Consider the following 26858-nt stretch of genomic DNA (forward strand, 5'->3'; position numbering starts at 1 on the left):
CCACATCAGACCATTCTCTGATTTCAAAAAGAGCACGTTTCTCTAAAGTTGTGAGGTTAGGTGGAGCCGGTCGGAGGTAAGTATCACATGTAGCGATATCGCTAGCAATATCGCTGCTACGTCACAAAATCGGTGACGTTACAGCGATATTGCTAGCGATATCGCTATGTGTAATGGGCCCCTAACAGAAAAAGAGGTTAAATTGTTTTGGACTAACAACTCTCTTAAATCATATCTGGAAGCTGGTAGAATTCCACGGGGTTTAAGAATTTTCAAAGAGGCATCACATTTTAGAGGCGATCCCCAATTTTTGGCTGAGTGGCAAAAAATATTTTTGGAGTGTTCGGAAAAATGGTTGAAATTGGTCTATGAGTTTAATATGAAAAGTTACACTCAATTGGAGTTGGATATCAAAAAAACCAAGCACGAGGTTAAGTCCAGATTATCAGATCCATAATGGTTATCCCTGATTAAAAAAATGGACACTAAATTAACTACCATTCAAGTGAATGTGAAACAAGTTAAAAGGGACAAATTCATTCGAGATAAAGGTGATTATGACTCTGACCGGGTTTTCACATGGAATAAAAACAGGAATGAATATGAGAGTGGGAAACCACAACTTTTTTCTCATCAATGAACCCTTGCAATAATATGGTGTTGAATTTAACCGACTACATTTTGAATAGTTCACATTTATCTGTTCTTTCAAAAGGACTGGGCTTTTGTGTTCCGGAGGCTTTTAACTTTGTGGACTTTAAAATAGATCTTTTTAGGGCATTTCGCAAAATCCATTCATACAAGTCGCTTGCATCAAGTGTCACTTAGGCGACAGCATTAGAAGGGGAGAGTCCGTGCCAGGTAGGCCCTTTGGGGTTCCTCGCTGGCACTGACTCACTGGCTGATATAAGGGCAGATGCCCAGATTTTGTGTGATTTAACTGCCCTGGAGTTTGCCCACTCTATAGATGAGGAGTCTCTCAAACCTTTTTTAGGGGGTGTGCCATCCACGTTTATGCCCAAAGTGGCCCCTAGGAATGTAATTGATTTATTTGAGACACAGGTATTGAAGGATGTGGAATCTATTATATATCCGATTGCTCCGCCTAACCTCACAACTTTAGAGAAATGTGCTCTTTTTGAAATCAGAGAATGGTCTGATGTGGTTGTGAGGAATGAAGATAAGGGCGTAACGTAGTCTTATTACCAAAAGAGCAGTATTTGGCGGAGGCCATGAGACAGCTATCTGATACATCTACTTATTTAAGATTGACACAAGATCCTACAACCAGTTTCAAGAATGAATTACGGACCTTTTTACGTAAAAATGTGGAATTGGGTGTTTTGTCCAGGAAAAAGGCTGAGAAATCGCTGCCGGAGTTCCCACGCCACCCTCATTGGTACTATATTCTAAAGATCCTTAAGTCCCTCACTACCCCGCCAGGATGCCCCATTGTGTCAAGGATTGGATCCCTTACAGAGCCATTGTCACACTATATGGATTGGTTGTTGCGCCCTTTGTTGCATGACATTACCTCCTATATTAAGGATACTGCTGAGTTTTTAGGGGTCCTCAGAGGTATTACTTGGCATTTAGGCTTTTCCTTGGTTTCCATTAACGTAGAAAGTCTGTACACAAGGATCCCCCAGGATTTGGGTGTAGCAGTTTTGAGGAAGATTTTGGGGTCACTAAAGAGAAGTGATAGCTTTGTCAATTTTGTATGTGAGGGCAAGGATTTCATATTAAAACACAATGCGTTCAAATTTGTGGATTCCTGGTTTTTACAATGTACTGGGACCATGATGGGAACTCCGGTAGCTTGCACTTTTGCAAACCTTTTTTTGGCTTTGTTGGAGGAGGATTATGTGTACAATGTAAGGCTAGTTTCACACTAGCGTTTATGAGCGCAGCGACGGCCTGCGCACGGCCGCCGCTAAGCCCCGCCCCTGCCGTGCCTCCGCCGGTAGCTCCGCCCACCTGCGCATGACGCTGCATGCGCCCTGCGTCCCCTATTTTTATCACTCGGGGCGCAGGCCATGCGCAGTATGCGTTTGGCGGCGCATGCGCCTTTTTTACGGTGCGCCGACACAACCAAACGGCAGCAGGTTGCGTTTGGCGCAGGTCGGTGCACCGTCAAAAGGACGCATGCGCCGCCAAATGCATACTGCGCACGGCCTGCTCCCCAGTGATAAAGATAGGGGATGCAGGGCGCATGCAGCTTCATGCGCCGGTGGGCGGAGCTACCGGCGGAGGCGCGGCAGGGGGCGGGGCTTAGCGGCGGCCGTGCGCAGGCCGTCGCTGTGCTCATAAACGCTAGTGTGAAACTAGCCTTAGAAATAATTTTTTGAGACACATCAGACTTTATGTACGCTGTGTGGACGACATTTTCATGATATGGGATGGACCCCGTGAATCATTTGATGATTTTGTTCAGTATCTCAATGAGTCTAACCGAATGAATATGTCGTTCACATCGAGATATGGAGGTCTTGATCTGGATTTCTTAGACGTACAAATTAATGTTGTAGATGGTGCGATTTGTACCAAAGTGTTTCGAAAACCATCCGCCACGAATTCTGTCCTACATTTTGATAGTTTTCATCCGGATCACGCAAAATGCTCTCTCCCCTATAGCAAATTATTAAGATTTAAGAGGATTAATAATACTAAGGAGAGCTACACTCAGCAGGCGGAAGAGATGTGTGACAGGTTCCGCTGCAGGGGTTATCCTAATGAACTTTTGAATGAGGCTAATAATAGGGTTAATCAGGTAGGAGACTATAATCGTGGTTCTGTCCACAAACGTGACAAGAGATTTGATTTTTGTTTTAAATTTGGCCCTATGAATGGTATCATACGATCTGCTATTCGCAGGAATCGGCACATTCTAGAGCGCGACAAAGATATTGTGGAGGTGGCAGCAAGGGGTCCCATTATTTCTAATAGACGCAGCACTACTCTGGGTGACATAATAGTGAAAAAACGGCTGGCGAAGCAACAAAGCAATTGCTTAAGTAAAGGTGTTCCGCATGGTAATTTCAAGTGTGGACATTGTCCTTTCTGTAATTACCATGATGTAAGTCAAACACTTTGTATTGGAGGAGTGTCCCATGTTGTCAAAGATTTCATCACTTGTAAAACGACCCATGTGGTTTATGTGGTTATATGTCATTGTAAGTCTTTTTATATCGGCAAGACCATTCGCCCCCTGTATGTGAGGTTTAGAGAGCATTACAACTCGATCGGTTCAGGTAAGGGTGTTCCACGTTTGATTAAACATGTTGGGGAATTCCATGGAGGAAACCCAGAGGTGCTTTCTTTTGCTGGCCTAGAAAGGGTGACTCTACCAGCACAAGGAGGAGATCTGCATAAGCTTCAATTAAAAAGAGAGGCCATATGGATTATGCGCACTCGAGCGCAGGAATCCGCTGGTTTGAATGAAAGATTGGACATGTCTATTTTTTGTAATAAGCCGGTTTTATTGTATTTGTGTATTGTTTTCTTTTGTTTTTAAAATGCATTTTAATTGTCATGGATAGCTGCTGCACATGTGTTTAAGCACCGGGGGTGGGGTTTGGCTACCTCCCTCTGTTTAGAGGTGAGGTCAGTCCCACTCACCTGTGTGACCAGTAGAAGCGCTGCTGCAGCGCGAAACGGCTGTCATCCTTTCCACTCCTGCTTCCATCTTCCCTATGCCGATGTTTTAAGGTATTAGAATAAAGAAAATAGGGGGGGAAGCCAGCACTGCTTAAGGTTAGGACGCATGAATTAGAGTGCATATGCACATAATGTCTAGCTGTATTCAAAAATGAGATATTTAGCAAAAAAATTGATCAATTCAATTGAGCCACCCTGCCGCGCCAAGGCAATCTCATATGGGGGGTCCTACTCTATATATTTTTAATAAATGCTGTGCCATTACGGCCTCCTAAATACACTTAGAGCATGACCACATCAAGTGCAATCTGTACCTGAACATTTACTGGATCGCTCCCATGAAGCCAGATGAAGCAAGTGCAGATGAAGGCCAACCAGGTCTGAACACAGACATATCAGGAATGGCCTCCACACATTGCCTGACCAGCAAACATAGATGAAGGGCGATGTTGGTCCAGACACAGGTGCACAATTAAATAAAGCTTGGGGTAGGGTGGGGCTGCCGTGTGTGTGCACAGCAGCCTAATCCATCACAATGAACACAGAAAATTATGGTAGACATAACCAAGCGTGCACGGCAACAGTGGTGGTCAGCCACAAACCAACAACAAGAAAATAGGGGGGGAAGCCAGCACTGCTTAAGGTTAGGACCCATGAATTAGAGTGCATATGCACATAATGTCTAGCTGTATTCAAAAATGAGATATTTAGCAAAAAAATTGATCAATTCAATTGAGCCACCCCGCCGCGCCAAGGCAATCTCATATGGGGGGTCCTACTCTATATATTTTTAATAAATGCTGTGCCATTACGGCCTCCTAAATACACTTAGAGCATGACCACATCAAGTGCAATCTGTACCTGAACATTTACTGGATCGCTCCCATGAAGCCAGATGAAGCAAGTGCAGATGAAGGCCAACCAGGTCTGAACACAGACATATCAGGAATGGCCTCCACACATTGCCTGACCAGCAAACATAGATGAAGGGCGATGTTGGTCCAGACACAGGTGCACAATTAAATAAAGCTTGGGGCAGGGTGGGGCTGCCGTGTGTGTGCACAGCAGCCTAATCCATCACAATGAACACAGAAAATTATGGTAGACATAACCAAGCGTGCACGGCAACAGTGGTGGTCAGCCACAAACCAACAACAAGAAAATAGGGGGGGAAGCCAGCACTGCTTAAGGTTAGGACGCATGAATTAGAGTGCATATGCACATAATGTCTAGCTGTATTCAAAAATGAGATATTTAGCAAAAAAATTGATCAATTCAATTGAGCCACCCCGCCGCGCCAAGGCAATCTCATATGGGGGGTCCTACTCTATATATTTTTAATAAATGCTGTGCCATTACGGCCTCCTAAATACACTTAGAGCATGACCACATCAAGTGCAATCTGTACCTGAACATTTACTGGATCGCTCCCATGAAGCCAGATGAAGCAAGTGCAGATGAAGGCCAACCAGGTCTGAACACAGACATATCAGGAATGGCCTCCACACATTGCCTGACCAGCAAACATAGATGAAGGGCGATGTTGGTCCAGACACAGGTGCACAATTAAATAAAGCTTGGGGCAGGGTGGGGCTGCCGTGTGTGTGCACAGCAGCCTAATCCATCACAATGAACACAGAAAATTATGGTAGACATAACCAAGCGTGCACGGCAACAGTGGTGGTCAGCCACAAACCAACAACAAGAAAATAGGGGGGGAAGCCAGCACTGCTTAAGGTTAGGACGCATGAATTAGAGTGCATATGCACATAATGTCTAGCTGTATTCAAAAATGAGATATTTAGCAAAAAAATTGATCAATTCAATTGAGCCACCCCGCCGCGCCAAGGCAATCTCATATGGGGGGTCCTACTCTATATATTTTTAATAAATGCTGTGCCATTACGGCCTCCTAAATACACTTAGAGCATGACCACATCAAGTGCAATCTGTACCTGAACATTTACTGGATCGCTCCCATGAAGCCAGATGAAGCAAGTGCAGATGAAGGCCAACCAGGTCTGAACACAGACATATCAGGAATGGCGTCCACACATTGCCTGACCAGCAAACATAGATGAAGGGCGATGTTGGTCCAGACACAGGTGCACAATTAAATAAAGCTTGGGGCAGGGTGGGGCTGCCGTGTGTGTGCACAGCAGCCTAATCCATCACAATGAACACAGAAAATTATGGTAGACATAACCAAGCGTGCACGGCAACAGTGGTGGTCAGCCACAAACCAACAACAAGAAAATAGGGGGGGAAGCCAGCACTGCTTAAGGTTAGGACGCATGAATTAGAGTGCATATGCACATAATGTCTAGCTTAGAATAAAGAAGTTTTTAACCAGTGAGTGCCATCCGTTTTTTTCTTTTTGTATCCACAGTATCAACATGGGCTGAAAGGCCACTCTGCCAGGAAGAAGCCATAACTTCAAAAGAAACATCAAAAAGCCAGGTTAATGTTTGCAAATCCACACAGGAACAAAGACTTTAATTTTTGGAGACATGTCTTGTTGTCTGATGGAACTAAAATTGAACTTTTTGGGGTTCAGTGTTAAGCGCAAATTTTAACTATTTATTTATATTTTACTGATCACATTGGTGGTGTGTGTTCTTAATTTGCAGCAAGAGTTCCTTTTTTTTCTTTCCTTTTCTATAGTTACTAGCGCCACCTACAGTTTTTAATAGTTTTTAAAGATTAAGAATTACGGTAAATCTAATTGACCTGAAATGTTTATTCTGATTTCATGTCAGATATTGTGAAAAACATGCATATGTGTCTTTTTATATAGCATATATAAACTTCTAGTTTAAACTATATATATTTTTTTAATCTGAATGAAAGCTTTTAATTAAATAATGATATATGTATATTAAGTTTAGCTAGGGAAAGTGAGAGGATGTGGATGAATGAAGGGATGAATGAAGGGTATATGTGTATATTTAAAAATTATTTTACCTATTGATTCAGCAAAAAGAAAAAAAGCTATAAGTTTTTCAAATTTGCTGTATGAATCCCTTAAAGTGAATATGTAATTAGAAAATGATCTATTGTTTAAATCAGATCAATGCATTACATTTTTTAATTTTTGGCATTTTTTAATTTTTCAATATATATATATATACAGCTCTGGCAAAAATTAAGAGACCACCACATCAAAATCCTGTCATGGGCAGCCCATTCTGCAGACCTGAACCCCACTGAAAACCTCTGGAATGTAATCAAGAGGATGATGGATAGTCACAAGCCATGATTCACAGTTCGCAAAAAGGTTATTTCGGCACGAGATCAAAATCCAAAGGCTCACAGTTATCTCATATACCCGTTTAAAAAGTTGTAACTTTATTACAAAAAATACAAAATTAATACCACTAAAAAATTAATGCATCATACCCAAAAGTGATGAACACCCTGGACAGGTGTTTTTCCCTACGATGACCTGTGTGTCCCTTCCTATCAGCGGAGGTTGGAGCCCTAGGACCTGCGCAATTGGCCCCCCCCACTCCACGGCACCTCTCCCTGCTAACCCTATAGGGCCCTATAGTGGCAGGGACGTGATAAAGAGTTGAAACACTAGGTGAGAAAGAGTAAGATGGTTCAAATAAAGTCTTCTTGGCTTATCTACCGAAATATTGCTCTACTAGGTTGACCCGGATTCTTCTTTCTTTGTCCCTATTCTGGATGTCTTATTCTTCTTAGTACCTGTATTGGGAAAGATCAAGTACATCTGGCATCCTATTCAGTGACTAAGATATTATTCAATAAAGGTCCTCCTAGAGATAACTAGCAGTATGAATTTTATGGGGACATATATAACCTCTATTAAGAGACCAGATATAAATTAGCCAATCCAAATCTCTCACCAAGCATGTGACACACAGGTCACTGATAAATATGTTGATACACAGAAAACCACAAAACCTGTGAAAGATTCACCTGGACTGCATTGTGTATAACAGTCCAAAAAAAGAAGACAAATGTCCACAGCAATCTATAGCATATAGATATACATATAAAATTTGTATGGAATCACACAATTCACTGAACACAAGGGTTAGGTAGCCCAATCATAAAAAATGAAAATAAAAGGGGATATTCATGACCCCAGATTGATAGAGTTTGCCTGTGTTCATACAGTTCACACCACAAAAGAAAAATTAGATTTAAAACAAAGCAACAGTAATTATGCAGGTGGACGCTAGATATAAAAGACCAATTTGCATGTAATCATGCGGTTCATGACACAAAACACTAATTAGCCCACCCTTGTCTCCAAAGATTTATCTGTAATCATATAATTCATTGTATAAACAAGTCAGTACTATGATGAGCAAGAAACCAAACATGATTAAAAAAAAAACAAACTCAACGCGTTTCCCCTCTTCCGAGGTTCATCAGGAGTAATAAGATGAAATGGAGTACTTAGCTTTTGTGTGTAATGATAGCAGATGAAGTTTGATAGCCTGGGACAGTCCCCGCTAGTGGTATGATGCATGTCACAAGTCACAAGCCATCAAACAAAGAAGAACTGCTTACATTTTTGCGCTAGAAGCAGTGTGAAAGGCTGGTGGCAAGCATGCCAAGATGCATGAAAGCTGTTTTTAAAAATCATGGTTATTCCATGAAATATTGATTTCTGAACTCTTCCTGAGTTAAAACATTAGTATTGTTGTTTCTAAATTATTATAAACTTGTTTTCTTTGTATTATTTGAGGTTTGAAAGCACTGTGTTTTTTTTTTTTAAATTTTGACCATTTCTCTTTTTCAGAAAAAAAATACAAAATTTATTGCTTGGAAATTTGGAGACATTTTGTCAGAAGTTTGTAGACTAAAAGAACAATTTATATTTTACTCAAAATATACCTATAAAGGGAAAAATCAGACAAACTGAACATTTGAAAGTGGTCTCAATTTTTGACAGAACTGTATATATACTAGCTGAAGAGCTTGGCATTGCCCAAGCACAGTAGCAAACTATGGTTTGTTATAACAAATTATAATGATTATCCTCCATCCCATAGTCCAGTGCCCATGGAGCGCCCCGCAGGGCCTTAGGTTACTTGGTACCGGGCCCGCTAGCTTCAGTGGGGGATGTCACGGTGGCGGTGACCCGGTCCGTGGCCCTGGGTGTCCGGTAATAAAATTGAGGAAAGTTGTGTGATGTTTAAGTGTGACGCCACCCGTGGTGTGGGGCAATGAGTGGCTGACACTGCGGTTTTCAACCTCTGGAGCTGATGGTGACGCAGCAAGGAATGGTTCAGCTCCCCACAGGTAGAGCGGGGGCCCCAGGGCAAAGATATATTTGATTAATGGTTCAGATGGCGGTGAATGTTGGGGTGCAAAGAAATAAGAGAAGGACATAGAAAGGAGCAGGTTTCTTTACCTTTTACTTGCAAGTCGTTGCAATCCAGGGTATCACATACAGGTGATGGATTGAGTCCGGCTCACCTGGAGGCATTCAGGGGATCCACCATGCCAGGTGGGGTTTGAGACCTTCTTTCTGTGCTTTATTTTCGGGTCCCTGCTGTTTTTAACTAAGATGCGACCCTCTCATGTGTGATGGTTTCTAATCTATATGGCTGACAGCATGAGCCTATATCACGGGTACTGTCCTTTTCACTGTCAGCCCCGGGCTCTTGACCTGCTGCTGTGCCTTCAGGTGTTCAATGTCCCCAAGGAACTTGCAGTCCCCGGTACTTCCAGATTCGGCGGTCAGGGCATACAGCTCCTGTTCAGCCTAGGACTCTGGCATCCTCTTTTTATATCAGCGCTTCGCTCTGGGGTCAGCTATGCACAATTTCAGCTTCCCTGGAGCCTCTTGTCTCTGCTCCTGTCCTTTCCCTCTTCACAGATCAACTCCCTGTCACCAACTGACTAACTGTCTTGTCATGAACTCAGGCTGCTCTCGTTTCCATGACAACTCCCCTGTTTGCTCCCTCTCAGCTGACTCCTTGCTAACTCACTAACCCCATCTGCTGGCCAGAATTTATAAGGCAGCTCCCCTTTCTGACCTGCAGCAGGAATTGTCATGTAATCTATGTTACCTGGCATGGGGGCCCCCCTCCTGCCTCCAGGCATAACTTTACCCCTTAGAGGGAGGCAATGTCACTGTGACAACTGGACTCTGGGGTGTCACGCCCATATACCCATCATAGATATCCTCCATCCCATAGTCCCATGCCCATATACCCATCATAGATATCCACCATCCCATAGTCCCGTGCCCATATACCCATCATACATATCCTCCATCCCATAGTTCCGTGCCCATATACCCATTATGACATCATCTTCGCCAAGGCAACCATTCTGACATCATCATCACCATGGTAACCTATTATGACATCATCATCACCATGGCAACCATTATGACATAACCGTCACCATTGCAACCTATTGTGACATCGTCACCATGGCAACCATTTTGACATCATCGTCACCATGGCAACCATTATGACATCAGCATTGTCATGGCAACTATTATGACATCGTCGTCGATACACACATATACACACACATACACTAAGCTTTATATATAAACTAGCTGAAGTGCCCGGCGCTGCCCGGGCATAGTAACTAACTGTGGTTAGTTATAGCAAATTATAATTATCCTCTATCCCATAGTCCCGTGCCCATATACCCATCATACATATCCACGATCCCATAGGCCCGTGCCCATATACCCATCATATATATCCTCCATCCCATAGTCGAGTGCCCATATACCCATCACACATCCACCATCCCATAGTCCCATGCCCATATACCATCACACATCCTCCATCCCATAGTCCCATGCCCATATACCCATCATACATATTCGCCATCCCATAGTCGAGTGCCCATATACCCATCACACATCCTTCATCTCATAGTGTCATGCCCATATACCCATCATACATATCCTCCATCCCATAGTCCCGTGCCCATATACCCATCATACATATCCACCATCCCATAGTCCCGAGCCCATATACCCATCATACATATCCTCCATCCCATAGTCCAGTGCCCATATACCCATCACACATCCTCCATCCCATAGTTAACCATTATGACACCATAATGAGCGGTGGGGCTTGCAACCTATGATGACATCGGTGTTGCCATGGCAACCATTATGACATCATAATGAGAGGCGGGGCTTGATACACACACACTTTTTCCCTATTATGTAGATAGGGGCAAAATTGTTTGGTGAATTGGAACGCGCGGGGTTAAAATTTCGCCTCACAACATAACCTAGGATGCTCTCGGGGTCCAGACATGTGACTGTGCCGAATTTTGTGGCTGTAGCTGCGACGTGCGGATGCCAATCCCGGACATACATATATACATACACACACTTGAGCTTTATATAATAGATATATATATCTGTATTATATCTGCATATTTGGGGCTAATAAAAGCTCATTCTTCCTGTTCATTTCAGAAGACTTTTCACACGTCCTATTATGTTCACTGGCAGGATTATAATTTCAATACAGCTGATTACACAGGATCATCAATTTACAATAGGAGATGTCACCGCTCTCCCTGCTCTTTCGTATTCCTGTGCTGAGATAATCTAATAAATGGGCCCCTGCTGTGTACTGTGTAATGGCTGTGTCTGACTGAGCAGGAACATGGTCTGATCATTACACAGCACCTGGGCAGGGGAAGGCGCAAAAGAGTATAGTGACATTACAGCATGGGATCACAGATGATTCTTTTTGTGATAAAACATTTCCTTGCCTGTTTTTACTTCAAAGAAAGAATCATTTGTAATCCCATGCTGTAATGTCTGTATACTCTCTTTTGCGTCTTCCCCGAGCCAGGAACTGTGGTATGTTGAGACCATGTTCCTTTCACGGTCAGACACAGCTATCACACACTACATAGCAGGAGCACATTTATAAGATTATCTCAGCACCGGAACATTTTATTTAAACACATCCAATTGTGGAAGTTATTCTTATTCCAAGATCTATTGATTAAAATGATCTTTTGTTCATGGGAAAATCCCTTTAAGCTGATTTGATTACTTTTGTACAGATTATTATAATTTTGATATACTTGAGTTGACCCATGAATTACGAGTACGCATGAGAGAACATATTAGAGACATCAACATCAGGGCAGAGTCAAGTGTTGACGACATAACATCACTTAAAACTGTCCCTCTGCACTGCTACCATGATTGGCCAGATGTGACGGAGCAGAAGCAGGGCACCGCCCACATGCGCCCACTGGAAGTAGAGTTCATGCATTACAGCTCGGATGTGTGTCATTCCGGCACACACACACATATATATCTATATATATATTTATACTGTATATACCACCCACAGTACACTTAGACCATATAGGCCCCCTGAAGAAGCCAACGTGACATGCGCGTTGGGGCTCATCAGTGCACACAGGCGCTCTTCACACTCCATGCGTTACTAACTATGCATTCCTTCTATTGCCTGAGTTAAAACATTAGTATTGTTGTTTCTAAATGATTATGAACTTGTTTTCTTTGCATTATTTGAAGTTTGAAAGCCCTGGGTTTTTTTTATTTTGACCATTTCTCCTTTTCAGAACAAAATATAAAATTTATTGCTTGGAAATTTGGAGACATGTTGTCAGAAGTGTGTAGCCTAAAATAACTATTTACATTTTACTCAAAAATATACCTATAAAGAGAAAAATCAGACAATCTGAACATTGGAAAGTGGCCTCTTAATTTTTGCCAGAGCTGTATATTACCCTGTCAGGGCTCTCCCATATAAATTTGCATTTTGTTACTCAATTGTGATCTCTCTATATATGTATATATACCATTGTGGCTATACATTTATATACACCTCTATTTTACCATGGAGTGTTGATAGCCTGTGTGCACTGTCACATATTTTGTCTTCACCGTTCTCCTGATACTTGTACTATGTTGTATTTACATTAATCTTGTGATTTTTTTTTTTGTCTGTCAACTTATTAAATATGTCTAATAAAATTTATACTTTTTATAAGAAATAAGTCTTAAACCTTTTCAGGGATTACAGACTCTATTTTTGTTCTCTGACATTGTCCCTATATGAAGAATACAGTAGATTGTGCTTAAATGTAGTACACAACCAGTAATTGCCAAATATTCCTGCAGCTCCTTTAATGTTGCTGTAGGCCTCTTTGAAGACTCCTGGACCAATTTTCTTTTTATCAATTGATGAGGGATGACCTGTTCTAAGTAATGTCACTGTTGTGCCAAATTTAAACCACTTCTGGATGACTGTTTTCACATTGTTCCAAGCTATATCTAACGCTTTTGAAATATGTTTGCACAATTTTCCTGACTGATAACTTTCAACAATGAGATCCCTTTATTGGGTTGTGTTTCAAAATTTTTTATTTAAAATGGTATGGGAAGAGAGAAAAGGAAAGGCATGGGGGAGAAAAAAGGTGTGGGGGGGTAATAGGGGTAGGAATATGGGATGGGGAAGGGAAAGTCAGGAAGGGGGAAAAAAGGACAAAAGGGGGGTGGAGAGATTAAAATAATAATCCCTAAAAAAGGACAAGTAAACATACAAATTGAAAGTTAAAAGTACTAGTCAATTACAGATGTTGCTTATAGTAACAATCCCTTTTAAAAAATAAGGATAATGAAATTAAGCATACAAGGTGAGTATGAAATTAGTGTGTGTGTATATACAGTGGGGCAAAAAAGTATTTAGTCAGTCAGCAATAGTGCAAGTTCCACCACTTAAAAAGATGAGAGGCGTCTGTAATTTACATCATAGGTAAACCTCAACTATGGGAGACAAACTGAGAAAAAAAAATCCAGAAAATCACATTGTCTGTTTTTTTTTCATTTTATTTGCATATTATGGTGGAAAATAATTATTTGGTCAGAAACAAGCAATCAAGATTTCTGGCTCTCACAGACCTGTAACTTCTTCTTTAAGAGTCTCCTCTTTCCTCCACTCATTACCTGTAGTAATGGCACCTGTGTAAACTTGTTATCAGTATAAAAAGACACCTGTGCACACACTCAAACAGTCTGACTCCAAACTCCACTATGGTGAAGACCAAAGAGCTGTCAAAGGACACCAGAAACAAAATTGTAGCCCTGCACCAGGCTGGGAAGACTGAATCTGCAATAGCCAACCAGCTTGGAGTAAAGAAATCAACTGTGGGAGCAATAATTAGAAAATGGAAGACATACAAGACCACTGATAATCTCCCTCGATCTGGTGCTCCACGCAAAATCCCACCCCGTGGGGTCAGAATGATCACAAGAACGGTGAGCAAAAATCCCAGAACCACGCGGGGGGACCTAGTGAATGAACTGCAGAGAGCTGGGACCAATGTAACAAGGCCTACCATAAGTAACACACTACGCCACCATGGACTCAGATCCTGCAGTGCCAGACGTGTCCCACTGCTTAAGCCTGTACATGTCCGGGCCCGTCTGAAGTTTGCTAGAGAGCATTTGGATGATCCAGAGGAGTTTTGGGAGAATGTCCTATGGTCTGATGAAACCAAACTGGAACTGTTTGGTAGAAACACAACTTGTCGTGTTTGGAGGAAAAAGAATACTGAGTTGCATCCATCAAACACCATACCTACTGTAAAGCATGGTGGTGGAAACATCATGCTTTGGGGCTGTTTCTCTGCAAAGGGGCCAGGACGACTGATCCGGGTACATGAAAGAATGAATGGGGCCATGTATCGTGAGATTTTGAGTGCAAACCTCCTTCCATCAGCAAGGGCATTGATGATGAAACGTGGCTGGGTCTTTCAACATGACAATGATCCAAAGCACACCGCCAGGGCAACGAAGGAGTGGCTTCGTAAGAAGCATTTCAAGGTCCTGGAGTGGCCTAGCCAGTCTCCAGATCTCAACCCTATAGAAAACCTTTGGAGGGAGTTGAAAGTCCATGTTGCCAAGCGAAAAGCCAAAAACATCACTGCTCTAGAGGAGCTCTGCATGGAGGAATGGGCCAACATACCAACAACAGTGTGTGGCAACCTTTTGAAGACTTACAGAAAACGTTTGACCTCTGTCATTGCCAACAAAGGATATATCACAAAGTATTGAGATGAAATTTTGTTTCTGACCAAATACTTATTTTCCACCATAATATGCAAATAAAATGAAAAAAAAACAGACAATGTGATTTTCTGGATTTTTTTTTCTCAGTTTGTCTCCCATAGTTGAGGTCTACCTATGATGTAAATTACAGACGCCTCTCATCTTTTTAAGTGGTGGAACTTGCACTATTGCTGACTGACTAAATACTTTTTTGCCCCACTGTATATATATATATATATGTATATTCAGTATATATATATATATATATATATATATATATATATATACAGAAATATTCTAGAAATACAAAAAAATAATACTAAGAAAGCATGAATACTTGTCAAGGTCTGTGCGTACATCAAAGTATCCCTAAAACTTTTTGGAGGGAAAGTTCGGTTTAAAATGTAGAATATACAAAGTGGAGTATTGATTATTATAGCATTAATATATTGAAGGTTTTAATAAGAAAATTATTATTATTTATTGTTATAGCGCCATTTATTCCATGGCGCTTTACATGTAAGGAGGGGTATACATAAAAACAAGTACAATAATGTTAAACAATACAAGTCATAACTGGTACAGGAGGAGAGAGGACCCTGCCCGCGAAGGCTCACAATCTACAAGGGATGGGTGAAAATACAGTAGGCGAGGGTAGAGCTGGTCATGCAGCGGTTTGGTCGATCGGTGGTTACTGCAAGGCTTGTCGGAAGAAGTGGGTCTTCAGGCTCTTTTTGAGGGTTTCGATGGTAGGTGAGAGTCTGATATGTTGTGGTAGAGAGTTCCAGAGCAGGGGTGATGCGCGAGAGAAATCTTGTATGCGATTGTGGGAAGAGGAGATAAGAGGGGCGTAGAGAAGGAGATCGTGTGAGGATCGGAGGTTGCGTGCAGGAAAGTACCGGGAGGCGAGGTTACAGATGTATGGAGGACACAGGTTGTGGATGGCTTTGTATGTCATGGTTAGGGTTTTGTACTGGAGTCTCTGGGCAATGGGGAGCCAGTGAAGGGATTGACAGAGGGGAGAAGCTGGGGAATAGCGGGGGGACAGGTGGATTAGTCCGGCAGCAGAGTTTAGAATAGATTGGAGGGGTGCGAGAGTGTTCAAAGGGAGGCCACAGAGCAGGAGGTTGCAGTAGTCAAGGCGAGAGATTATGAGGGCATGGACTAGGGTTTTTGCAGATTTTTGGTTGAGGAATGAACGGATTCGTGAAATATTTTTGAGTTGAATTCGGCAGGAAGAGGAAAGGGCTTGGATATGTGGTTTGAAGGAGAGATCAGCGTCAAGGATTACCCAGAGGCAGCGAGCTTGTGGGACTGGGGAGAGTGGGCAGCCATTTACTGTAATGGATAGGTTTGTTGGGGGGGTCACGTGAGATGGGGGAAAGATGATGAATTCTGTTTTGTCCATGTTAAGTTTCAAAAATCTAGCAGAGAAGAAGGATGAAATAGTGGACAGACATTGAGGGATTCTGGTTAGTAGGGAGGTGATATCTGGTCCAGAGATGTAGATCTGTGTGTCATCAGCATAGAGATGATACTGAAATATGTTTATATGTCAATTTCTTCTTGACCATGTAAACAATGTTCGTAGATTCAGTACTATGAATATGACAATGATATGTAATGATATGTAATCCAAGAAAAGAAAATTCACTTGAGAAATGAAGAAAACATTTTGTAATCCAAATTATGTATCTTAACGAAATGAAAAAAGAGCGAAGAGCGAAAACCATCATGTGGAAAAGAGCCATGTAGAGTTGTGTGGAAGTAGTGATTTCCAGTTGGCTTAGAAAATCCAGACCTTCCTCCGGAGATGAGATGATGAATGATTTTGAAACATATTTCAGCTACAAGATACTTGGGTCCAGCGGTAAAGAATTCCAGTACGTAGGAGTTCACGCTTAATATGTCAATATGATTTCCTTGTTTGCATCGTGATCTTAGACAAATCTTTAAACAAAGTTATGTTGTTGGGGAAGGTCATTTCTTTGAGTCTCTAGTCAAAGCCAAAAGATAATTTCTTATCCACTCAGAATAGAAGGACACAATGACGTCTCTCGCTATGCCTGTTGGAAGAGAACTTGGTTTAGGAATTCTGAAGATGTTAGCAACCAAATTGTCTTCCTTTATTTTTTTTTTAATAATTGAGAAACCATTTTGGAAATATATTTTTTTTAGTTGAAAAGGTTGTACTGATTCTGGGATTCCTCTGATTTTTAAATTGTTTTTTTCTCTTGATATCTTAACTTTTTCTCCAATTCTATCTGTAGGTGGTTATCTGTAAACTCATTATCTATTGCTGCAAAGGGTACTTAAAGCATAATTATGAATTTTAGTCAAACAAAAGATGCACTTTTGTAGACTGCCATTAGAAACATCATGTAATTCCTACCAGTGTGAGCAACTCCTGATAAGTGAAGACCTATATGACTAAATTTTCTGCAAAAAATTACTGCTAGAGCTTATTACAAAAACGTAAGAATATACTGTATGTAAGTAAAAGAAACATATCTACAAAGTTGCATAAGTACCAGAAATGAGTGAATCTTTAAATTCAAATTTGGTAGGTGTGATACATTTTTAAAAAAATTAGATTTACAGTGTATCGATTTACAGCAAATCATAATTTTTCAAAAAATTTTTATTTGCGGCAAATCAATCTACTACAAATCAATAATACTGCAAATCTTCAATTGCTTTGGAAAATACATAAATACCAAAGGTAAAGGTAGGTATCCTAGGATTATATCCAACTGCTTTCAAGTTCTTTAGTAAAAACAAAGTAATGGTAATCCGGTAGTAACCAACAGCTATTTTAATAACAAAGTACACTGACTGACTTTTCATGCTTGTAAATTAAAAATGGTCCAGAAATTATCTCTTATTCATTTGTGATCAGGCAGACTGTTCTATGCAGAACACTGACTCAAACTTTCTGTCACACATCTGGGCTTAAACCCATGAGTTTGTGTTTTGTGGTCAGCTTCTCTATCCACTGAGCTACAGCATTTACACTTTATCTTTGGGTGTTTATTGTCTGTTGTGTTAGTATTTTTAGGTTAACACTAGAGATGAGCGACTTTGCTTCTTTTAGGGTCGAGTCGGGTTTCATGAAACCCGACTTTCGCAAAAGTCGGGTCGAACGAAATCGGCCGACTATAGGGAAAAGTCGGAGACTGACTGAAACACGAAACCCAATGCAAGTCAATGGAGAAGCAGAGTCGGCAGGGAGTGGAGGACAGTAAACACACCTACAGTGCCCATTTCAATGCCAAAAACATCAATTCTTATTACTGAAGCTTGTCAACCTTAATTTACTTCATAATAATAGTTACGCATTGAAAACTGGGGGTTATTTGGCTAAAGTTGTGGGGGGTAGGGCTGGCTCCAGGTTGTTGTGTGCCCTGGGTAAAAGAGTGTCAGTGCGCCCCTTTAACACATACCACAACTCATGATGCTCCGATACGGCACAGAAATATAGGTATAGTACAATGACAAATACTTCACTGCTTACATGACATGACTGATCTATTTTAAATTGTACAATAGCTCAAAAGAAGGACAGTATATTACTCCATACAGTATTATGGCCACCACATTGTGCGCCATACAGAATAATGAGTCCCATATATTTCTCCATACAGAATAATTGGTCACTCACATATAATGTTCCATACAGTATATGATGAGCTCCACATAATGCTAAAGTATATGATGGGCCTCATGGATGATGCTCCAGTGTATGATGGGCCCTAATAATGCTCCATATATAATGGGCTCCATTTCTAATGCTCCAGTGTATAATGGGCCCCGTAAATGCTGCTCCAGTGTCTGATGTCCCCAATCTGGAATGCTCCAGTATATGATGGGCCTCATGGATGATGCTCCAGTGTATGATGGGCCCTAATAATGCTTCATATATAATGGGCCCCATTTCTAATGCTCCAGTGTATCATGTGCCTCATAGATGCTGCTCCACTGTCTGATCTGCCCCATTTATAATGCTCCAGTATATGATGGGCCTCATGGATGATGCTCCAGTGTCTTATGGGCCCTAATAATGCTCCATATATAATGGGCCCCTTTTCCAATGCTCCAGTGTTTAATGGGCCCCATAAATGCTGCTCCAGTGTCTGATGTCCAGCATCTGGAATGCTCCAGTATATGATGGGCCTCATGGATGATGCTCCATATATAATGGGCCCCATTTCTCATGCTCCAGTGTATAATAGGCCCCGTAAATGCTGCTCCAGTGTCTGATGTCCCCAATCTGGAATGCTCCAGTATATGATGGGCCTCATGGATGATGCTCCAGTGTAATATGGGCCCTAATAATGCTCCATATATAATGGGCCCCATTTATAATGCTCCAGTGTTTAATGGACGCCGCAAATGCTGCTCCAGTGTCTGATGTCCCCAATCGGGAATGCTCCAGTATATGATGGGCATCATGGATGATGCTCCAGTGTATAATGGGCCCTAATAATGCTCCATATATAATGAGCCCCATTTTTAATGCTCCAGTGTATAATGGGCCCCATAAATTCTGCTCCAGTGACTGATGTCCCCCATTTGGAATGCTCCAGTATATGATGGGCCCCATTTTTAATTAACCCAGGCATGGTATGTGAAAAGAGCTCCATGGAGTAATCTGAAGTGTGTGCTACCGCATCCTTCACTTTTGGGGTGGGTGAAGGACACAAGGAAAGAGGTTCCTCCTGACCAGAAGTCTGCACTTACGACTCAGTGCTTGCAATTTTTTAAACTTCAGAAGAGGAGGCGATAGAGCTGGAGGCTGTTTCAGCAAGGTAAGGCAAAAACAGTTCCTGATGCTCCGGCTTTAAAAGCAGTCTACCTACTCCCAGAAAACGGAGCCTTACAGGCCTTCCAGAGCTACACCATGACGCAGGCTCAACACCTCCTGTGTTGTGAGTTCATTTTCCCCTTCGTCACTGAGGTCTGGTGAACTCCCTATTCTGGTAAAGGAAGGTAATGAGCCTGATTATCAGGCACCTGAGCCTAATGATGATGACTGGCTGAGTGGAGTCACGGACTGGATATAAGGCTGCCGACGCCCTTCTGCCCTGCGGGTGATTTCTCTGTGGACTTCTAGGAGACCAGTCTGATTCCTGCTCCTCTAAAGCTAAGTTTTCTGCTTTGCCTTTTAGCATTTGTGTTTTGTTTTTGTTTGCCTTGCTTTTCTGGATTCTGCCATTCCCTGCTGGGGTGAGCTGAATCTCCTTTTGCCAGTTGCTCTGTCTTCAGAATACTCCTGAGTACTGACATAGTCTTTTTGAAGCCTAGCGTCTTCAGGGCCTTTTTCACTGTCAGTCTGTTGGCTCTTATTTTCATAGGGTTTTTCACGGATTGCAGACAGCAGCCTTCCTGTCCTTTCCTATCTAGTTAGCTTGGGCCCCGTCTTTGCTCAGTCTATCTTTCTGTCTGTGCTGTGTTCTTTCTTCTTGCTTCACCGTCATTATATGTGGGGGGCTGCCGTTTGCTTTGGGGTCTGCTCTGGGGCAGTTTAGACTTCCCTTTCTGTCTTTAGGCTGTTTAGTTCTCCGGCTGTGATCGAGGGGTCTAGGGCATCGTAGGAACCCCCCACGGCTACTGCTAGTTGTGTTGATAGGTTCAGGGGTCTGCAATCCGATAGCTGCCAACCTCTCTGGTTTTCTGGACTTAGCTAGCATTTCTGTTTTTGCCTCCTACGGTGACTCAATCATAACACTCCTGCCTTAGCTGCTATTGTGTTTTTGGCACTACCAGCAGATGCACCACCACCACCATCAGTACCAGGTGGCCCCCCACGCCCACGTCCATGTCCTCTTCTACCATACTTCCTCATGTTTTGGAAAATGGACCGAAAATACCAGCAGATATATGGTACTGTATCAGAAGCGTACAGCTCTATACAGTCTAGGGATAACAGTAAATCTCCGTATATATTTCATGAGTCATACACAGACGCTCACAGGCTCAGTATGGATTACCCAATAAAATAAAAAGTTGAAAAAGGGTACAGTATCACCAGATACAAGGTATATATAGTATAGTGAAAACATTCTGAATCTCCATATACATTTCAGGAGGCAGACACAAACGCTCTCAGGCCCAGTATGGATTACACAAGAATATGAAAAGCTGTAAATGGGTAATGTAACACAAGCGTACAGCTGTATACAGTGTTGGGGTAATCTTAAAGCTCCTAATATATTGCCGGAGTAACAGACGTTCACAGGCTCATTATGGATTACACCAGAATCTAAATAGCTTAAAAGATTACTGTATCAGAAGCGTACAGCTGTATACAGTGTTGGCCAAATTTGAAATCTCGGTATATATTTCCGGAGTCACCCTCAGACGCTCACTCAGTCTGGATTTGACCATAATAAAAAATGTTGTAAAAAAGGTACTGGATAACAAGATAGCAAGTTTATATATTATAGGGTACAATTGAAATCTCCGTATACATAGTCCCATAGTCACTCTCAGATGCTTACTCAGTATGGATTTGACCGTAATACTAAATGTCGAACAAAGGTACTGTATAACAAGATACAAGCTGTATCGAGTATAGGATAAAAATTGGTATCTCCGATTCACCGTATATATAGAAGGCGTAAACCACACATGCTAACTCACTAAGGATTATACCGTAACACAAAATTTTAAACAAAGGTACTGTATCAGCACATACCAGGTGTATCCAGTCTAGGGGTAATTGTAAATTTCCATCTATACTTCCGGAGTCAGACACAGACACTCACATGCTCACTGTGTATTACAACAGGAATTTAAAAAGTAGAAAAAGGGAAAGGTAGTCGAAGCGTACAACTGTATACTGTGTTGTGGTACTTTTAAATCTTCCTATATATTTCAATCTCAGTAAGCCAGTCCAGACTCTCCGCTACTGGAAACTACATGGATGCCAGTACAGACGGAAAGTCGAGTGTTAGCAGAAATTTGGGAATTACTCATCGCAGGAAAACCTCCCAGTAGAAGTTGCAGAGGCGATGCAGACCCTCAATTACTGTGTCTGTGGATACAGCGAAAACGGTTCTTTGTGAAGAAAGGATTGCTTTATCGCAGTAGCATGGATCACATCACCGTTACTCGTCTCCATCAAATTGTGATCACAGGGAGAGATGTAGACATGGTCCTCACTGCCTATCATGATGTGTCTGGTCATTTTGGAGTGCAAAAGACAGAAGCCACAGGCCGTAGGCGATTCTATTGGATTGGAATGAGAGGAGACATTGAAAAATGGTGGCAGGAATGTCACACGTCTGTGACTATCACAACTGTGAAAGGTCATCATAAAGCACCACTGCATCTGCTTGTAAGTTGACGTCAATTACAAATGGTAGCCATTGATCATCTGAAGGTAGAGGCCAACAGGACAGGCCATAGCTACATCTTAACCATCATCGACCAATACACCAAATTTCTAGCGGCCGTCCCTGTGAATGATTAAACTGCCCAGACTACACAGCGGTGGAGCAGGGAGAGGTAAGTATTGCAACTTGCAAGTGCTGTGGCCATGACCAAGCAGGGGGGGCACAATCGTGGTCGACGGTACTGGCACAGGGCCCCACATAGTACGCTGGTGTGCCTGACGGCAAGTGGGCCCCCCCACCATCAGAGACACTGTATTGTACTATGAGGGCCCCTGTGCCAGTGCCGTCGGCCATCAGTGGGCCCATCCACCTGTTCAGAGCAACGGAACTTGCCCGGGTGTGCCAAGTGTTGACCCCAGCCATTGGGGGGTGGGTGGGCAGCCCACTTAGGGAGGTTTAAAAAATGGTATATGTTGATATGTTGGCTGGACATTCAGCTGCCGCAAAGGGCGGAATTGGGCAAGTCCGAGGAAGAAGAGGACAAAAGCAAGGCAGTTTTCTGGCCACCTACGTGTCAGCAGGGGAGGGTGGGACAAAATCCTTTGAAACCCATGCATGGTTCATTTTAATGAAGGTTAGATCATCAACATTTTGGGTCGACAGACGGGTCCTTTTTTCTGTTAGGATTGATCAAGCAGCACTGAAGACTCTTTCAGATAACACACTAGCAGCAAGGCAAGCAAGCTCCTGTAAGGCATATTGTGCCAATTCAGGCCAGGTGTCCAGTTTAGAGGCCCACTAGTCAAAGGGGAATGACCTGTGAGGGAGAACATCGATATGGGAGGAGAAGTAGTTTGGAACCATAGTTGACAACTGCTGTCTCCTGTCACTTTTAATCGATGCAGTATTAGCAGTCGTGTGAGCAGTACTTGAGAAATCATTCCACAACATGGTCATTAAACCCCTGTCTCCAACGCCACTTCAGCTGTGTGCACCACGAACACCTCTTCCATTGTGCCCACTACGGCTCGTGGGAGAACCAGTACCGCTGGGAAAGCCTCACACAAACGGTTTACCAGACTTGCTTGTTTGTTTAGCCAATATTATCTCTAGGTTCTCCTGTGGCAAGATGTTGTGTAATTTGCCTTTGCAGCGTGGATCGAGGATGCTGGCCAGCCAGTAGTCGTCATCCCTCATCATTTTGGCAATGCAGGGTTCCCTTTTTAGGATCTGCAAGGCATAATCGCACATGTGGGCCAATGTTCCAGGTGTCAATGCTGCCCTGCCACTGCTGGGTGGAGGAGCACTTTCTGGCATATCCACATCCCTACAGTCACGCACAAACACTGTACCTGACCTTGGAACGCTAACATTTTCTCTTGCCCCCTGAGAAGCATCCTCCTGCCCAAAATAATCATCCCCCTTGTCATGGTCCAGTCCAGAGTTTATCTTCTGCTGTCTTCACTCCGGACTGGTCATGCGGGGGTTAATCTCCTCAGCCTCGTTCTGGAGCTAGCTGGGCTATTTCAGTCTCTCACAGCCTGCTGACCAGTGTTAGTGATAGCTCAAGCTTCCAGTTTAGAGCCTCTGACCCTTGTACCTTGGTGATCCTCCTACCTTTGACTGATATTCACGTGTATGACCCGGACTGATCACTGACCCAGTCTCTTGGTATTCGCCTCTGCTGTTACGTTCCCTCTCTGGCATCTGTCCCCCCGGCTTGTACCCCGACCATGTATTTCATCTCACATTTTGGACCCCGTGCTCATGTTCTGGCTTTCTGACTCTCGGCTTGGTATTTTGACTACGTGTATTGCTGCTCCTTCTGGTACGTCTGCTCCTGCTAGTTTCTGACTCAGTTCATCTGACTATTCTCTCTCATTACCTGTGGCACCTGTGCTGTTTATCAGGGTTGCTGCTCTTAGTGTGTAACCTCTCTTCCCTCACCAGCTCCCCCTGACGGAGGTTTTACTGCACCCCTCATCATCATCCTCCTCCTCTTCCTCTTCTTCCTCCACCTCGTCCAGGACAGTTCCCTGACCAGACAATGGCTGACTGTCATCAAGGCTTCCCTCTTCCTCCTCCTCCGCTGCAGACGCCTGATCCTTAATGTGCGTCGAACTTTGCATGAGCAGACGCATAAGTGGGATGCTCATGCTTATTATGGCGTTGTCTGCGCTTACCAGCTGTGTGCATTCCTCAAAACACTGAAGGACTTTACAGCTTTGACCACTGCACACCCGACAATTCCATGTCTTCCCTCAAACTGCCTGCCCGTGTATCCTCCCACAAATGCATTACAGCCTGCATCTGTTCGCACAGCCTCTCAACCATGTGCAGGGTGGAGTTCCACCTTGTTGCAACGTCTATGATTAGGCGGTGCTTGGGGAGGTGGAGCAATCACTGCAGCTTCAGCATACGAGTGGAGTGGGTGTTTGAGTGATGGATGTGAGAGCACAGTCTTTCTCACCTTATGGAGCAGGGATGTTAACTCCGGATAATTATTAAGGAAGCACTGCACCACCAGGTTCAAACTGTGAGCCAGGCAAGGTATGTGTGTGAGTTTTGCACAGGCTATGGCTGCCACAAAATTACGGCCATTATCACTGACTACCTTGCCTGCCTCAAGATGTAGACTGCCCAGCCATGACTCAGTTTGTCGCTGCAAGTAGTCGGCCAGTACCTCCACGGTGTGTCTGTTGTCGCCCAAAGACATCATCTTTAACACAGCCTGCTGACGCTTACCACTAGCTGTTCGATAGTGGGATACCTCTGTGCAACACTGCCAGCTGCAGACGGAGTGCTCGTGTGACTGCGCTCTGTGGACGAGCTTTTGCTGATGGAGGAAGAGGAGGGTCAAAAGCCTACAGCCAACTGTTTCCTATACCGTGGGCTAGGCAGCACTGTTCCACCGCCGCTGTCCCCTGTGCGACGACACCTCTACATTTAGTGCTGGTGGTGTGCTTAACGGTGGTGGTGGTCTTACAGTGGGGGAAGCGATGGAGCATTGCTGGCTACCTTCAGTCGGAGCAGGTGCACATGTGCTACCTGAGGTTTTGTAGTACGTCCACGCTTGCAAGTGCATGTTGATTAAATGTCTAAGCATGCAACTGGTATTCAAATTTCTGAGTTGTTTACCTCGGCTAAAGGTCCTTCCGCACTTCTTACAGGTAACCTTTGCCTCTTCAGTAGGATTTTGGACAAAGAAGTGCCACACTGCACTCTTCCTACTATGATATACATTTTCTGGCCTTGCACGCTGTGCTAAGTTGACTGCCTGGCCAAGCTGTCCTGCAACTCTTTTAGTTTTGGTCCACGTTTTTGGACAGCTACGGGCCTGCCAGATAACCGCTGTTGCGATGTCAATGCCTGCTGCGGATCCTTCTCCTTATCTGAACTATTGCCAGCACCACCCTCCTCCCCAAAGGATGCCAATCCAGGTCAAGAACTGGGTCATCCATCACCTCCTCTTCAAAGTCATCTGCACCTTCCTCTTTACCTTCCTCTGTGTCACAGTGTAAGGTGGTATAGTATGCGGGAAGGGGCACCTGAGTTTTATCAGGGTCAGATTCTGGCTCAGTAGACTGCGAGGGCAATGCAGTGCTCTGGGTCAATGTACCAGCAGAATCATCTAGCAGTGGCTGTGCATCAGTGCACTCCATGTCAGATTCATCCTGGACTGACCGGATTTGACCGGATAACCCAGGCATGGTATGTGAAAAGAGCTCCATAGAGTAATCTGAAGTGTGGGCTGCCGCATCCTTAACTTTTGGTGGGGGTGAAGGACACAAGGAAAGGTGTTTTTACTGACCAGAACCCTGCACTGACGACTAAATGCTTGCAGATTTCGAACGTTCAGAAGAGGAGGCAATAGAGCTTGTGGCTGTTTCGGCAATGTATGCCAAAACCTGTTCCTGATGCTCTGGCTTTAAAAGCGGTTTTCCTACTCCAAGAAAAGGGAACCATACAGGCATTCTTGGGCCAGACAATGATGCAGGCTCAACACTTCCTGCCTTAGCTGCTATTGTGCTTTTGCCAGAACCAGCCGATGTACCACCACCATCAGTACCAGCTGCACCCCCTGGCCTCTTCCACCATACTTCCTCATGTTTGGGAAAATGTGCCAAAAATACCAGCAGAGAGATGGTACTGTATGAGGAGCGTTCACCTGTGTAAGGTGTATTTAAAAAAAAATAAATCTACGTATATATTTTGTTAGTCACAGACGCTCTCACAGTATGTATTTGACCATAATCCAACAAGCAGATATACGGAACTGTATCAGAAGTGTACAGCTGTATACGTTTTTTGTGTAACTAACAATATCCGTATATGTATTTACGGATTGTCACACAAACACACGCTGACTCTGTATAGATGTGACTGTAATGCGAACGGCAGATATACAATACTGTTTGAGAATCGGACAGTTCTATATGGTGTGTGTATGGAAAATTGTCAATCTCCATCTATTTTTATACGGACTGACACACGCTATCTCTGTCTAGTTTTGACCGTTATCAAACAGCAGATATACAAAACTGTTTGAAAAGCAGACAGCTCTCCAAGGTGTAGGTCTGGAGAAATGGAAAATCTCCTCGGCTTGTTTTTCCAGAGTCACACCCAGATAGATTCTATTTGTCCGTGATACCAGCCGGTACACGGTAGTGTGTGAGGAGCGTACACTGCTATACGGTGTTTGTATGGAAAATTGTCAATCTCCGTCTATTTGTATATGGACTGACACACGCTGTCTCTGTCTAGTTTTGACCGCTATCAAACAGCAGATATACAAAACTGTT

The 26858-nt window shown here is 43.2% G+C and overlaps 1 long non-coding RNA gene across 1 annotated transcript in view; it reads right to left on the reverse strand.

The window, feature by feature from the left end:
- Nucleotides 1-15685: 15685 nt before the first annotated feature.
- LOC141096892 (uncharacterized) overlaps nt 15686-26858 on the reverse strand; it is a 50165-nt gene continuing 38992 nt past the window's right edge. The window contains exon 3 of the long non-coding RNA XR_012233806.1: nt 15686-16785. This is a non-coding gene — a long non-coding RNA (uncharacterized lncRNA). The remainder of the gene's footprint in view (nt 16786-26858) is intronic.

Source organism: Dendrobates tinctorius, unplaced genomic scaffold, assembly GCF_039654945.1.
Source record: "Dendrobates tinctorius isolate UK_male_01 unplaced genomic scaffold, ASM3965494v1 ptg000081l, whole genome shotgun sequence".
NCBI classification, from domain to species: domain Eukaryota; kingdom Metazoa; phylum Chordata; class Amphibia; order Anura; family Dendrobatidae; genus Dendrobates; species Dendrobates tinctorius.